The sequence below is a fragment of the Aphelocoma coerulescens genome, chromosome 1A (assembly GCF_041296385.1).
Source record: "Aphelocoma coerulescens isolate FSJ_1873_10779 chromosome 1A, UR_Acoe_1.0, whole genome shotgun sequence".
Lineage (NCBI taxonomy): Eukaryota > Metazoa > Chordata > Aves > Passeriformes > Corvidae > Aphelocoma > Aphelocoma coerulescens.
Window position 1 is genome coordinate 21,430,317 of NC_091014.1, and position 15,988 is coordinate 21,446,304.

General features: G+C 41.1%; 1 protein-coding gene across 3 annotated transcripts in view; it reads right to left on the minus strand.

The window, feature by feature from the left end:
* Positions 1-15,988, minus strand: part of PLXNB2 (plexin B2) — a 252,661-nt gene that overhangs the window by 231,249 nt on the left and 5,424 nt on the right. For 2 of the 3 annotated variants that reach the window (XM_068996091.1, XM_068996101.1), the window contains exon 2: positions 11,663-11,765. The gene's annotated coding sequence lies outside the window, so the exon portion shown is untranslated. The remainder of the gene's footprint in view (positions 1-11,662; positions 11,766-15,988) is intronic. The other variant, XM_068996111.1, reaches the window with a different exon arrangement.

Below are 15,988 nucleotides of genomic sequence, written 5' to 3' on the forward strand. Positions count from 1 at the left end.
CTGCAAATCACCCTTTCAAGATGTTACATGGTAGCAGAAGCAGAAAAAAATAGATTTTGAGCAAACCAGGCCTCTATTGCAACCAATATTAGGAAGCACTATCAATACAGTTTGAATAGGAGATCCTCCTTAACCTTTTTCATAATTAGGTAGCAAACTCATTTACAGGAAGTGCAAAGAGCAAGCATGCAAGGCACAGAAAAGCACCACAGTATTTCTGTCCAATTTGTTTGCAGGAGTGATCATGCCTTGGATGGAAGCCTATTTCTAACAATTAATTTTTCATGCCTGGACAAGGCAATATAACTTCTTCACAATTTAATCTCTTTGCTAATAGACTTAGCTGTTATAGCTGAAATACTCAAGCTTAACAATAAGGCTAAAACACCCAGAATACTTAAATCCAAGAAATGTGTTTGCTGGCTTCTGTTCAGGACAAGTAGCAGCAATCAGCTAAGGCACTGTGGACTGGGGAACCACGGCAACACCTGCCAAGAGGTTACATTGGACTCTGCACAACTGGCTACAGAACAACTGCTCTGAGCAGAGCACAAAAGCCATCTACAAGAAGTCTTTAATTGCCAGTGAAGCTCCTCCAAAGCACCAGGAAGCACCTGGGCACCCCGACAGCTCGCCTTGGCTCCTTGGGTCAGCACTGCCCTAAAATTACAGGGACACTGGGCCAAATCCCCCGAGAATCATTTGCCTGTCACGTTTCCCCCCTGCGGTCGTTTCGTTCTGCTTTCAAGCTGCAGTTGAGTGAACAGGCTGCAATTTACCTCTTCACCCTCACCCTCAAATTTGTTTGGATAAACAGGCTCTCCTTTGTTCCAGACTGCTACTACATTTACACATTGTATTGTAAATCAGCCGGTACAAAGCAAGGCAGGCCCTTGAATGAAGACACTAGCAGTTCTGTTCACAGCAAAATTAAACAAGTAAGAGGCACAGAACCCCATTTATAACCCCAGTCTGGAAACAGCTGGGTTTTAAAAGGTGAGAGGTTTTAAAAAGTTTACTAAACAAACCTACCCAGTCGTATTGTCTATAGTCAGCTCACAAACAAGTTCAAGGCAGTATAAGTTGCCAAAATAGTGTTATTTCTTAAGAGAACTCTAACAGTTTAAAAGCTTGCTTTCTTGCTGTTTCAAGGGCCCAAGAATTATTGGCAAATGATTTAGCTTTCACTGAGTACACAACTAGGGAGAAATTAGTCACAGAGGAAGGGAATGAACTATTCACCATGTCTATTAAAGACAAGAGACCTAAATAGCACCCAGGAGTTGCAGGATAAACATCGGGAAAAACTGCACAGTAATAACAGTTGAGCAGAGGAATGACAGCTACCAAGTCTTTTCCTTTAGAAGAGGAAGTTCAATGAATGGCTTAATTACAGGTGATTCTCTGCCTTATGACAGTCCATACAGAGCATGGACTATCTGTATACGGCTTCTTCAGATCCCCCTCAAATCTATTTTCCATTATTTTTAATGTTCTTTTAAATAAACTGAGTTTGCTGAGATCTCTCCCATGGGTTGATATTACAGCAGAGTCTGGCAGAAAAGAGATCAAAACTAACTGTTATTTGATAACTGCCCAGGTTTCCCAGGAAGCTATCAGCTCAGTCCCATAACAGAGTAGATATTCAGAATAAAACCAACCAACCAACAACAACAACAAAAAACCCTAAAAACAACTGGCTGATCCAAGGGCCAAGAATAAATTGCATTTGATGCTGTCTGCAGTCCAGAATTGAGGCCCTCTGATGAGATCCTGTGGAGAAACTTCAGCTGGACCTAAGCAGGATGTCATTCAATGCTGCAGACAGCCCTGCATCCTTCATAAACATCAAGCTTAAAAAAATTAATCCCAAGTCTGAAACATAAGCTTGAGTGCCAACAATATTTTTATTCCTTTGATTACTTTCAGGGAAAGGGAAAGAAACATGATAGATTTGGGTTTAAAAAGTTTTTGCCCTGATTACAAGAAGTATGTTACAGTAAGAAGTGTTCTACAGACTCCTTTTGGTACGTATACCATCAACAGTACAACAAACCCCCACCTTCCAGTAGTTTCAGATCAAAACCAAAGAAAACTCATAGAGATAGAGGGCATACCTCCATCTGATGTTTTAGAAGCCAGGGCATCACTGTCCACGTTGTAATTCTGACATGACCCCACGGCCAAAAAGCACTTGCCAAGCAAGATGAAGGGAAGCTCAACCTCTTCTTTGCCACCAACCCCAGCAACACTGCCCAAGCACAAGAGCTGTGACGGAGGTCACTGTCCAAGCTGTTGCCCTTGGCCACAAAAAAAAAAAAGTCTGATATAGTTGTGTGCATGGCAACTTCCCCTTGAGACTCTCATGATGCTGACTCACATGGGAGTGAGGCCTGCCCTGTCCTCTGTCAGGGAAGGAGCCCATGTGACACCACTGCAGCTGCTGGGAGCATTGCTCACACCACAGCCAAACCCTTCTCCTAAGTGGTGCAAGGCTGCCAGAGGAACACACAGGGATGACACAATTCCTCTCACAAGCTGAATTCAACCTCAGGCCCCAGCCTGCTCATGTCAGCCCCTGTGCCCTGCCCCATGCTTCCAGCCCTGCTAAATGATCCACCTTTTATCCAACTGCTCTCCATGATTAGCAGAATAATCAGCACTGGAGTGCTTCTGCTGCCACCAAGCATCACGTGAAGCATGACCTGAGCTTTGCCCACTCTCCTCCCTCTCCTAAGCTGCCCTTCCCTCTAGGATCAGTATTTCACAAGAGACTCTTCAGTTTCACCCTTTTCACCTGAAAATGACACAAATCATGGAGGGAGTACCTCATGGTTCAAGCAACACAGTCACCTGAAGCTGGACCCCATTTTGTCCGGAATCAACAGAGGTGTATGAAAATGGTGTTCCAGGGAGTGAAAAGAAGCCAACAATCCACAAGCATGTGAAGGTCTGGAAACCCAGTAATTTGTGCCCTAAAGAGAGATTACAGCCCATCTGTCCCAGCTGGAGTACAATAGAATTCAGAGTGATTTGTGCTTATCCTCCTCACCTCCCCTCGCCCCCTGTTTGGCCAAATAACTAAAACAAATACATATAGCCATGTCCCTAACTCGTTGAAGTAATCTGCTCTTTTTTCACCACTGCAGCCCTTGTGAGGGCATAGACACTGCACTTGGGAAATCATGGGTTATCTCCTGGAAGCTGGCGTGACACAGGCTTTTCCTACAGTTTGGTCTGAACCTGCACCGATGGGCTCCAAGTGCTCCATCACCAGGATTTACTTTCCTACTTAGAGATAATGCTGCTGAAACATCTGTAAAAACAAATGCATTCACTATAATGTTAAGCCCTTGCACTAAGTTTTGAAGTGACACTGCCAGACTAAAGGGACTGTGATACATCTTTTAATATCCCATTTTAAACTCTTCCTCAGATTATTACCCATGAAAGAGCTTTTAATATTTCTTTTTTGACTGAGGTGTGTGATACCTGTCTTCCTCCATTTCTGCCTCATTTTTGCTCCATCTACACAACATTTACCAAGGCCCACATGGCATTTTACTAAGCTCTGCTCCAAAGCAAGCAGTGGTGGAGGTTGGGGGAACCCACGTGTCACCTGCACGTCACTCACACAACTGAGGGCTGGAACAACACACACCCATGGCCTCCCCCACACACATGGTGAAGGAACACCATGAGGCAGATGCTGGAAGCATGCTGCCATCCTGATGCCAGCACCACCCCAGCCTTCCACTGCTGGAGTAACCCTCGACTGTGGACACCAGCTGCTCTTCTGGCAAGCACCCGGGCACAGCTGCTCACTGCCAGCACAAGATGGAAATAGGTATTTAAATTTTATAATGATAAGCAACTCACCCTGTCACTTCTTGTGTTCATAATTTCTTACTCTGACAAGCAGGGGTGAGTTTGACCAAAAAACTACCAATAGGAATTACAGAATCAGAGAATTGTTAGGGTTGGAAGGGACCTCTGGAAGTCATCTAGTGCAATCCCTGCCAAGGCAGGGCCACCAGAAGCTGGTTACACATGAACACATCCAGGGGGATTTTGAATGTTTCATGAGAGGGAGACTCCAAAGCCTCCCTGGGCAGCCTGTTCCAGTGCTCTGCCACCCTTTATGTAAAGTTCTTCATACTCTTCTTTCTCATATTGAGATGGAACTTCATGTGGTTTAGGAAGACCATACTGAGTCCTGAACAAAGAAAAAAGTGCTTAAAAGCTCTCAATGTACGCTGAGGTGCACACAGACAATAAGAAGTTATAAGAAGCTTTTGTGTCTTATCTGTCAGACTACAGGGCAAGAAAAAACAAAAGCTAAATCATTTAGCAGAACACCCTCAAAATCAAAACAAACAAACCTCCCCCAACAATATCCCTCCAAAGACACAAAAAAATAAATTGGTTCCTTTTTAGTTCCTAAAGGCAGGCAAGAAGAAATTGTGGCTGCCCCTGGAAGTGCTGCAAGTGGAAACTCCGAACTCCCAGAAGACAGGACAATAGAGACATGACACCCTCGATGTCACTGTCTCAGCCTTGTGCCCAACAAGTTCCTTCAACTACTCGGGTCTTGGTTTCCACATCTGCAGACTGGGGATAATAACAGGTCTTTACATCACAGGGGTGTTACAAAGATCAATTAGTTAATGTCTGAAAAGCGCTTTGAAGATACAGCAGGTGGTGAGTATTATTATGCAAATAACATGATTTAAGAAAATCACAAGTGCTGGATTAATACCAATCCCTTTGATATTTAAAAGACACCATTTTTTTTCATATTTTAAAGCAGTGAACGTTTATGCTATAGCTTTTCATGGCTGCTGCAACAACAATTTTTAACCTTTTCTTTTCATACGGCTCCATATATAAAACTCCTCTGTGGACTTCTTCACAAAATCTAATCTTGACTCAAAGCTAGGAGTAGTGGAAGAAATTATGCATGTTGATGAACTGGATAACTAGATTCTATGCAGGAATATTTCTCAGAGGATAGAATGTCACAGGCCTAACTTACTGCAAAAAGCACTGCAGAGTCTTTCAGTTTTAGGGCTTTTTTTGGAAGCACGCTAATTTCACGCATAGAGGCATTTGTAAAACAATATAGCTGCTATTTAATTATGCCATTTTATGTGGTGGAAAAAAGTGGAGAAAAAAAGGAAGCTATGGTTGATTCACTTCTTCCAGGGCTCCATATATGAATTGTGAAAAAAAAAAAAAAAATTAACATCTAATGACCTCATTTGGTGGTTTCACAGATCAGGCATTGCAATGTATCCTCCAACTTCCAGCAAGTGGTTGCACAACCATTTCTGCTTTAGGTGGGATGGAGGGAGTGGAGTGGACAGGCACAAGCCAGCCCAGAAACACAGCCTTCCTGAAAGCTTGTCACTCGCAATAAGAGAGAAACACAAGTCAAAAAGAGAGCTAAGGTGGGATCAGAACAAAGAGCCTGAGGTGAGCAGCAACATCGGAAACCAAGGTGAGAGCACAGCCAAGGCTAGATGTCCCTCTGGTTTTCAGCACTGCCCTTCCCAGACCTCACTGTGAAAACAAGACATCCTGCCCAGTGCTTGAAACCTCCCCATGCTTCCAGGACTTACACGGCCACATTCCCTTCCTGTGAGGACGCCTGGTTCTTGTCTCCTGCATTGTAAAATTTAGTGCAAACCAGCTGGTGCATTTTGCCTAGGAATCTGGAAAATATTGCTGTGATTAAAACCAGCTTAATATTAACCCCTCTGGAATGCAGGCCTGAAATTGATATTAATGAAATAAGATCAGATATTAATATTCTGTACAGCCAGTTCCTCAAGCTGTGCTGTAGTGTCAAATCAAATCTTTCCCCAAATGAACATATAAAATACAAACATAGGATGGCAGGTAGCATGCATGTGGGAGGGGGCAGAAGGAGCATTTTAAGACTTTAGAAGCTATTATGTTTGCAGCTATAGGCAGCCATGCTTCCTTTCCTGCCCTATCTCCCGCAGCAGCCATATTAATAGCTATTCAATACAGTAATAGGATTCAAGCTGTACACTTAGTTGTTGGGGCTTTTTTAATCTCCAGGTCAATATTAAAAGCATTAGGATGCTCTTTAGGAGGGAGGAATGATTTTGCACTCCAGGAACAGTGGAGCATTTGCAGCACTCCCTAGGAATGCTAGCAAAGGATTTCCTTCACATGTCTCTGCTCATGACTGATGTGGTAATACTTTATTTTAACTGTACCCAGTAGTACAGATTCACAGTTCAATTTTCTTGCGTAAATATGCACTCTGTATAACATGTGTGATCTTATTAGTTGAATTTATACAATTTATGTACAAAATAGATCCAAAACACCATGTGAGGGTCACTCTGCAAAAGGAGACCCTGGAGGGTCTCTGAACAAAGTCATTTGGACACATGATTTTTACTCCTGGATATGCAGGCCTGGGGAATAAATCTGCAGTTCTGTTCCTGGGCAAGTAAGTAACAGACCCATCTTTCACTTTGCTTTCCTGTAAAATGGTAGCCACCTCATTTCCTGAAAGAGATCTAATGATAGACCTCTCCACTGAAGAACAACTCCCAAGTGGGAAGATGAGTCAGCATGATGCTTCTGCCATCTTCACAGAGTAAAAAGTCAATTTCTCTCTCAAGAGTGCCCTGCAGGTAGCTTGAGGTTCAGTGTACTCCATCTCCACACCTTCAGTTAATTCACCTTTTCTGAATGTTTTGTGTTTCACAACTGCTTACTTGAAGAAAGCAATCTTATTTTCTTGTAATCTGCTATTCATTTGAAGTACACAGGTTATTCTTATTTAAGTAGGCCATAGATATTTATAGCTAAAGTTAGAAACAAGAAAAATATTCCAGCATTCTCAAACTTTCACATGTGCAGCCTCACACCACAAAGATAAAACCTAATTTAGATGACACCAAGTTTTTTTATCTCCTCTTCAAACAGACAAATAATATGAAGCTACTGCAAGGACTGCTCCCATTAGTCAACCTTACCATCACTCAGCAATCTGTTGCCAGGTTATTCCAGACAAAAAGATGGAAACTGTACTATCCCCACTGGACTTAACATGCACAGTCTGAAGAAAAAGCAAGGCTATTGTAACAGCAACAGAGATGTAGATAAGGCAATGCCTTCTGTCTGTCCACGGAGCAAGAGGAAAGCCATTCAAACAGCCATGCAATGACAAAAATTAAAAAATCTGGAGTCCTATCTTGTATGCTGATTTTTGCACCAAGTAGAGCCAGGCAGGTACAGTCTCTCCCTCTGACTACTGTTGCCTTTTCTTCCACAGGAGATGGGCAGAGAATGGGAATGGGTATGTAATGAAGAGAGGGTTACTCTGATGATTTGTAGTTCATACACAAAGCTTCTGGTCTGACAATCTCCTGGCTTTGGTACAGTTTGCATCACATTTGTAATTGTATTACCTGGACAGCTTTAACCTCATTAAGGATTCACAGGTAAAACGCAGATGCTGAATCAAATCTTATAAAGCAATGGCTGCTTTAAAGGGACTACATGAAGCAAAAGCTAATTCAACACCTTCTCCCTCTTTGGTTTGTAAAGAGGGTATTCATAATTTCACTCAGGAAAATAAATCTATATGTCAATTGAGGTAAGGTTTATTTGAACTAAAGAGCAAAATGTGTCGTTTGGGATGTTTGAGTTCATGCTGCATTGAATCACAGCTATTTAAAAAGAAATTATTCCAGGAACATATTATCCTTACCTTGTGGCTAATATATATAAATTACTAAAAAATTTACTCAAATTGTAATATTTCCTCTTCCTCCAGTAAATACAAGAGCTTAGCATTAAATCCATATTAAAAAAAAAAAATCTTCTTATATATTCTAGGGACTACAAATACAGCCAAACTGGGCCCATGCAGCTGAGTTTGCTACTCTGCTTTTGGCACAAGTACAAATGAAATACTCCAGAAGACAGATATGTTACATTCTTTCAGGTGTTTTGAATTAACGTTTATGGAACTCAAGGAATTTCTATTAAAAAAACCCTCATCTTCAGCAAATTTCATAACCTTCAGCTGGGAAACATGAAGAGAAAGTTTCCATAAGACAGAGCATACTTTCCTTTAAAAACCATTGACTGTAACTATAAAATACATTATATATATTGTATATAATACATTCAATTTTACATAATTTTTTTAACCAAGATCCTGTTTCTGAAAAGGAGTAGAGTACACTCCATGCATAGTGCTACTTTTATGAAGTGGATAGAAATGTGTGAAGGAGCACCACTATGGGTTACTACAATACTGACCTTTGAGGAATGCCAAGGGAGTAAAATTGATAATGAAGGATATTCTTTTGGGACCAGGAGAGCTCCAGCTTCCTGCTTGTGCTGCCACATGCATGAGCATAAAATTGAAGTTGTGTTTGTGCTCATGGCCTCAGATTAAAACTCGACTGTTGATTTGAATTCCTGCAGGCCTTGTACTCTTGGGACTTGCCCTATCTCATTTGGAGGAGACCACATAATGGTTTTTCCCCTTTACAGCCCCACCATTACCTTGTAGCTAAACCTCACAGTCGATAACCTTAAGTCTAGTTTTCACATTTAACAAATTTTCCTACAGCTCAGTTAGTAAAGACTGTTCAATACCTAGGCTGGAGCTCAATATATATTAAGCATTAACTATTTATTTGTCAACTTTTTCAAAGTCCCATTTTTTAATAGCTGCCTAGACTTGTGTCTTTTTAATAAATACACCAAAATGGCATCTGCATATCCTGTTATAGGTATCGTGCCCTGTAACTGCTGCATACCCACCATTACAGCATTCACACTCACAGTTTCCAAATCAAACCTATAAACATCATGGTGGCACTGGAAAATTTTCTAAGCTCCCTCAAAAAACCTATAAGAGGTAAGAGTCTTCCTTGTATTTAGGTAAAGTCTGCTTCAAAGTCATTTTTTTGCATGTGAAGAAAATTGTCTGTATTTTTTTAGCCCATCCTAAGTATTTTGGTTTTCTTTCTTTGCTGCAAGAAATAAAACACTTTTACATTCAAGATATGAATAGTGGAGATTTTTTAAAGCCTAACATTTTACAAGGTTTTCCTAAAGCTTGTAAAATATGAATGATCTGTGCAATGGCTCCATACATTAAAATGCAACGTGGGCATACCAGTTCAACATCTCTCCCTTTATTCATTACTTAAAGGGCTGGGAACCATCCTGGGATGCCTTGCAGTAGGAGGGAAAGTACATAACTAATTTCCTAACTGCTCTGTTTACTTTGCATACCTTGTGGGCAAAAGTTGGCAAGAAAGGACTGGAAGTTGTTTGCTTTGAAATTATCACCCCGTTTACAAGATTCAAGAGCAAAGTCTTTTAAACTGAGGTAAGAGGGAAAAGGAAGTGACTCTGTGCATGGTTAATGCTACAGGAGAGTGCTAGCAGTGCACTGGAGGTCATCAGCTGAGAAAGAAAACCAACAGATACCAAAAAAGCTCCCTCACAAAGTGCACATGGACACGATGTTTAGAGCACCCAGAGAGAATAAAGGCACTAGCCAGATCTATGTAAAAGGGCTGTATTTAGTTTAAAGCTATCTCATACTATTCCAAATGAAAGAACAGCTACACAAGAGCACGGCCGCTATTGAAAGTACAAACTCAACACCCTAACTCTGCTTGCAAAAGCCTCCTCTTCCCTGACTAATAGGGCCACCCAGGATGGGACCGGCAGGAAGGGAAGAGAACTACAGACACAGGCGGGGCTTGATAACACAAAGAACTTGGCAACAAAATTACTTTAAGCAGGACTTGAATCCTCCTTTTTTTTTTTTTTTTTTTTTTTTTTTTTATGTGGCAGGGTGTGGGGCTTGCCTTCCAGCTTCTCAGTCCAATATTGCAAATTATGATGTGTTTGCAGGGCCATGCTGTGAAACACAGCAGAGATGAAGGTAAACTTCTAAATACTTTTTTTCGAAGCCATGTAACAACTACATAAATTACAGTCTAACGCTCTCCTGTCCAGTCCACAGCACAGCTCCACAAAATAGTCATGGTAGAACAACCAGGCAGGTACTGGCCAGTGATGGCAGGAACTACTTACAGCAGAGCTGCTGCTGAAGATTTTATGTCACTGAATGATGGTCTGTGCATGCTGCTAACCCACTTGGAACAAAAATGCTCCCTCCTGTGCCAAGTCATCTCACGGATACAGAGAGCACGACATGAAAGTGCTTTGTAGGAGTCTTTGTTCAAGCCAGGAAATCTGGGGATGCAAGGTCTGCTTTTGCATAGGGGCTTTTGGGGAGGCAACATGTGATAACTTAAGAGAATTAGCAGGTCCCCACCCTTTCTGGTCAAGAAGGAATGCTGCAGCATTTACTTACCCTACTTATACGTGACAAAAATACCACCAAATTGTACTTTTCATCTACAGATTTCCCAAAATTCCCCAAAGCAAAGCAATAAAAAAAAAGTAACAGCAACAACCAACACCACCACCCCCCAAACAAAACAAAACAAAACAAAACACACCACAAAATCACAGAGGAATTGAATTACTTGCTCAAGACAGAAACAAAACCACCATGCTGAAGTTCCTAGTCAAGAAACCTACATGACCCCAGTGCACACAGTGGATTGTATAAATGGCACTCTGGACACCAAACCTACACACAAAACAGCCCAGACTTCTGGTATTCCAGTAAATATGCCAGTTTCATCTGACTGATGCCACTGAATTATTAGCATGGTGTTGGAATATCTCAGTTTGGGACAGAGACCTGTCTACCCATGCCAAGCTATCATGGATGAAAGGTCAGAGAAAATAGTCTCTGAGAGGGAGGGAAAGGAAGCAAGTATGTAGCCATTTCTGGCCACGAGTTTACAAATACCTTCTTTTTCCAACAAGATAAGTAATAACAAAAAGTAACTCTTCAGTGCTGCCTCATTCATAAGCTCCTAACTTCCAAGGTTGCTAAACCCTCTTCTGATATCAGAGTTCCTGTTCAAGTATAATTCAAGTAGATTAATTAAGCCACAGACAACAGAAAACACAGTCTGCCTCTTCAAATTATCAGTAGGAGAAAATAGAATTAAGAGTTTAGTTTCAAGAATGCTGTTTACATTTACTCATTTTACAGGCATCAGGATCAAAATTAAAAGAGAATAACTAATTGCTACAACTGGGAAAAGTAAATAGGCATTTAAATTAGAACAGTGGCAACAAGCAACACAGATTGCAAAAGTGAAGTGGAAAGTGTTACTCTGAGCAATTGAGATACTATGTTTTGATAACTAAGTTAACCTGGAGATGATTCACGCCAACACATTGCTTAACGCCCTTTTACACTACAGGTCCAGGAGATACAAAACTACACGTAAAAATCACTATTGAGTCAGACAGTATCCAGGACAAAGTGAGTACATTTTCATGTCAGATTATTACACTAAATTTGAGGCTGTAATATTTCAACCTAAACCCTAAAGCACATTTATCCCACACATTTATCTCTCGTCTCGGTACGCCAAACCAACTGCACTGCAAGGCTCTATACAAGAAACTCCTCCTTCTCAAGCAAGCAGCAGAACACTTTGGAAGAAGAAATGGAGGTTAAAACAAAACCCTCAATCCAAATGAGTTCTTAGCCCACCTGAGCAGCACAAGTGTTGCTAGTGAAATGGTCTTCTTGGGGCTCAGGCTCCTGTGCAAATAGCGGCTGGGATGAAGTGCCTTTTGACGTGTACTTGCTCCTGCTGGAAGAGACACAGAACAGATGCTTCAGAGAACACATAAGACAAGGGACTAGGCAATATGCACAATCAAACATAACAAGCTTGCTCAGGGGGGTCTACGGGCATCCTAAGCAAGGAATTGTTTTGGAGCTGGCATCTCAAGACGTTGTAGAAAGTCCCTCATTTTCATCTTTATAAATGCAAAAGGGGTAAGAGGAAGGACGGTGAAATCTACTGATTTTGTAACACACACAGCAATTGAAGGCTTAAAGATGTGACGTAAGCCACAAATATCAAATAATTGGGATTTTCAAAATAGGATATTGAAACATATGGGACAAATACATAAAAATTAGTTAACTTAAAAATCTCAAAAAAGCTGTCATTGGTGAGTAACATCACCATGCAACTGTAATGCTTCTTTTGTAGTTCAAAATTACTGGAATTATGCTTTACATTACCTAAGTGTTTTATTAGCTACCTGGAAATAAGCAAGTCCTTGATGGTAAAATTAACAGATTACATGGTTTAGTAGCATGAGAAATAAAACAGAAAGCAAATCACAGAGTTCACACAATTACTTGTGAAGTTGTGCTCATTCCAACCAAAACAATCTTAACATGTCGGCATGCAGAAATATATATTCAGTAACAAGGGCTTGCAGGTAAGGTTTTCAAATCAGAGGACCGTGACCTCTGAAGCAAGAAAAGCAAAATGGGCGAGGTCAACACAGCCTCACAGCCAAGAATCAGATTCAGAGCTTTTGTTGTTATTAGAAGGGCTAATGTGGGTCCTGGGCTCAAGACATGAGAGTGAATGGAAATACTGAATGGGGTAGCATGGGGCATGCATCGGTAAAGAGCAACACTGAAATACTGTGCCCAGTGCCATGGCTGATGCTCAAAAATAGATGTTGAAAATTATAGAACATGCAGTGTGGAGCTGTGAAAACAATTAGCATCTGTTGGGGAGGGGGGATGGGTAAAAAGCGTTATGTATAATCAGATTTAAAGATTCAGTCCTTCTGATAAGCCACCCAGACAACTGACAGCTTTGCTAAAAAAATTAGCAGCAACAAAAAGTCTTTAGTACAGCCACAGGAAAACTTAAAAGGGATGAACAGATGCAATTCAAAAGCATAGAAGGCTCTTGTTAGAAACAAGATGCAATTCTGAAAAGGCAAAACCAAATAAGAACAACATCCTTGAAGATGGATTCTTTTTTTCTTGGAATTTTCAAGATAAGGTATACTTTAGTCCAAGAATTTGTTTGGCTCATGAGCAATAGCCAAGTGAGATGTTCAAAGAAGTGGGAATTGACAGCTCCGCTGACCCTAAACTCTAGATGACAACCTCAAAAAACACCAGACAAAACCCCAAACCAAAGAAAAACCCCTCAATCAAATAATTAAAAAAGCCCCACAAGGATATTGCCCTCCATGTTCATCAATGCTACCGAACAACAAATTAAATGCACAATGGACTGTGAAATGCTTCCAGATCTTCCCCCAGTTAAATGTCAAACCAAGAAGCCATCTGTTAATAAACAGAGACATCACCTCTCTGGAGTTTTATCCAACCTACTGATACATAAACTCATGCCACCACTCAGCACTCAGGATTGCCAAGGCAAATGAAGTCTTCTGGTTTTTCATCTCAACAGCTTGGGTAGGCAGAAGGTGACAACACCTGGACCACACAGCACATGCATAATCTGAGTCATGAAGCCAGCTTCGTGGCTGCAGAGTTACTGACTCTTGAAAAACTTTTTAAAAGTACTCGCAAAGACACTTCCTGTCTGTGTAAAAGGCCTTTCAGACAAAACCATTGCCATTTGACATATGTGGGAGAAAAAAAATATCCTCGAAGTCACCCACTTCAGTTGTTTTTTTAGATTTGTAACTTATACCCATATGGGAGGTGTGCACACATCATAACCACAACTGCAGTTTACATGAGAATTTACTCAGTTCATGAGAGAAAAGGTCTAGCTGCTGATGATGCATGCCAAAACTGCACAGAAAAACTCTTCCCAGCTTTTAAACTACTTAATCACACAAGACTGTAAATAGGAGAGGTCAAACTACTGCTTTCATTGCCTTACAATTCAACAGGCCCAACATTAGGTTTATACCAATTTGTCTCACACTGATTAAATGAACATAGCATGTAAGTTCAACACACACTGTGACAACACACTACGGAAGGACAAATTAATGTTCTTCTGATATATTTAAGACAGATGTTGCATATTTTAGACTTTCAGCTGCAATGAGCATAATCAGATCCATTAAAGGGAAACTAACTAACTAATACAAGCTGAAGGAAATCATACCCTACTACTGTTAATGATTCCAAGTGCCATGTATCTTCAGGAAAGAAGAAGCTTTTATTTGCTTTGCATGCCTAGTTTAAACCCCAGCAAAAGATTACTAACTTGTCCTGATTCAGGATACTAAATCTTACCTTGTATTTCAGTTGCACACTTTTTACCAGATCATTGTGGTTTATATTTTCTGCCCTCTGCTTTCTCCCTGTGGTTGAATACATTTGACCAATAACTATTTTCCTACAGGGCAAACACTGGTTAAAAAACTGGTCCTTCATAAATTCTAAACAGCAATGCCAATAGTAAATGTAAGAGCTAGATCTTCTTTATATACAGCTCTTAGACATCAGAAAGAGATACTATCTCTTCTCAAACTATCTAGAAGATAAACAAGAGCCCTGGGGAAAAAGATGTGAGGAGTTCCCTCCTCAAATTTTTACATATTTAAAATGCAGTCAGTAAGTATAGACAGAACATTAAGCCTTCTGCATCCCTTCTCTGAGACACAGAGCTATCACATTAATAATTCCTCTAGATACAGCAAGATTAGCGTTAGGTTTATGAGAACTTCCTTCAGTCCAAGTCAACAAGCAGACCTAATCCAGTTTAACTAGAAATATGCTAGTCAGGTTTGTTCAGCAATTACTATGAACATACCTGGTTATAAAAATGTAAGTTCTGGAACAATTCAGTTTAAGTGCCAAATATCTCATGGATTTTTATTTAAAATCATGTTGTTCACAGGCAGCTCCCATGTACCTAATCTGGAAGAGTGGTTCTGATGGGTCTACTTGAAGGTCCAGAATTAGGACAACTTAGGGGCAAAGTTTTTCTACAGCTTCCTGGATTATTGTAGGATTGAGAAGGCTTTTAAAAAACAAAGAGAGAAAGAATGACATCTGCAACATAAAGAAAACTGTAATTGTTAATACCAAAGCCATTCACTGCAAATTATGTAAACCATAGAATCATAGAAAGGTTTGGGTTGAAAGGGACCTCAAAGATCATTTCATTCTAGCACCCCTGCATACCTTCCACTAGACCAGGTTGCTCAAAGCCCCATCCAACCTGGCCTTGAACATGTCCAGGGATGGGGCACTCACAACTTCCCTGGGCAACATGTTCCAGTGCCTCACCACCTTCACACTAAAGAATTTTTTCCGAATATCTAATCTAAGCTACTCTCTTTCAATTTTAACCTATCCCCCCTTGTCCTTTCACTACATGCTTTTGTAAATAGTCTTGCCCTATCTTTCCTGTAAGTTCCCTTCAGGTACTGGAAAGCCAGTTAGACCATCTCGAAGCCTTCTCTTTTCTGGGCAGAACAACCCTAACCCTCTCAGCCTGCCTTCATAGGAGGAGGGTTGCTTCAGCCCACTCATCATCTTCACGGCCCCCTTCTGGACTAGCTCCAAGAGTTCCACAACCTTATGTTGCTGTCAACCTGCTGCCCATGCTTCTTTGATGCAGCCCAGAATACAGCTGGCTTTATGGGCTGTTGAGTCATGTTGACTTTCTTGTCAACCAACAGCCCCCAGGTTCTCCTCAGGGCTGCTCTCAATTCATTCTCTGCCCAGCCTGTATGTGTGCTTGGGATTTCCCCTACCCAGGTGCAGGACCCTGCACTTGGCCTTGTTGATCTTCATGAGGTTTGCACAGGCCCACCTCTCAAGCCTGTCCAGGTTCCTCAGGATGGCATTGCTTCCCTCCAGCGTGTCAACTGCACCACACAGCTTGGTGTCACTGGCAAACTTGCTGAGGGTGCACTCAATCCCACTGTCCAAGTTGCCAACAAAGATGTTAAAAAGTGCTGGTTTCAATAGCTGAGGAACATCACTTGTCACTGGTCTCCACTTTGACATCATGCCATTCACTGCAACTCTAAGTACAACCATCCAGCCAATTCCTTATCCACT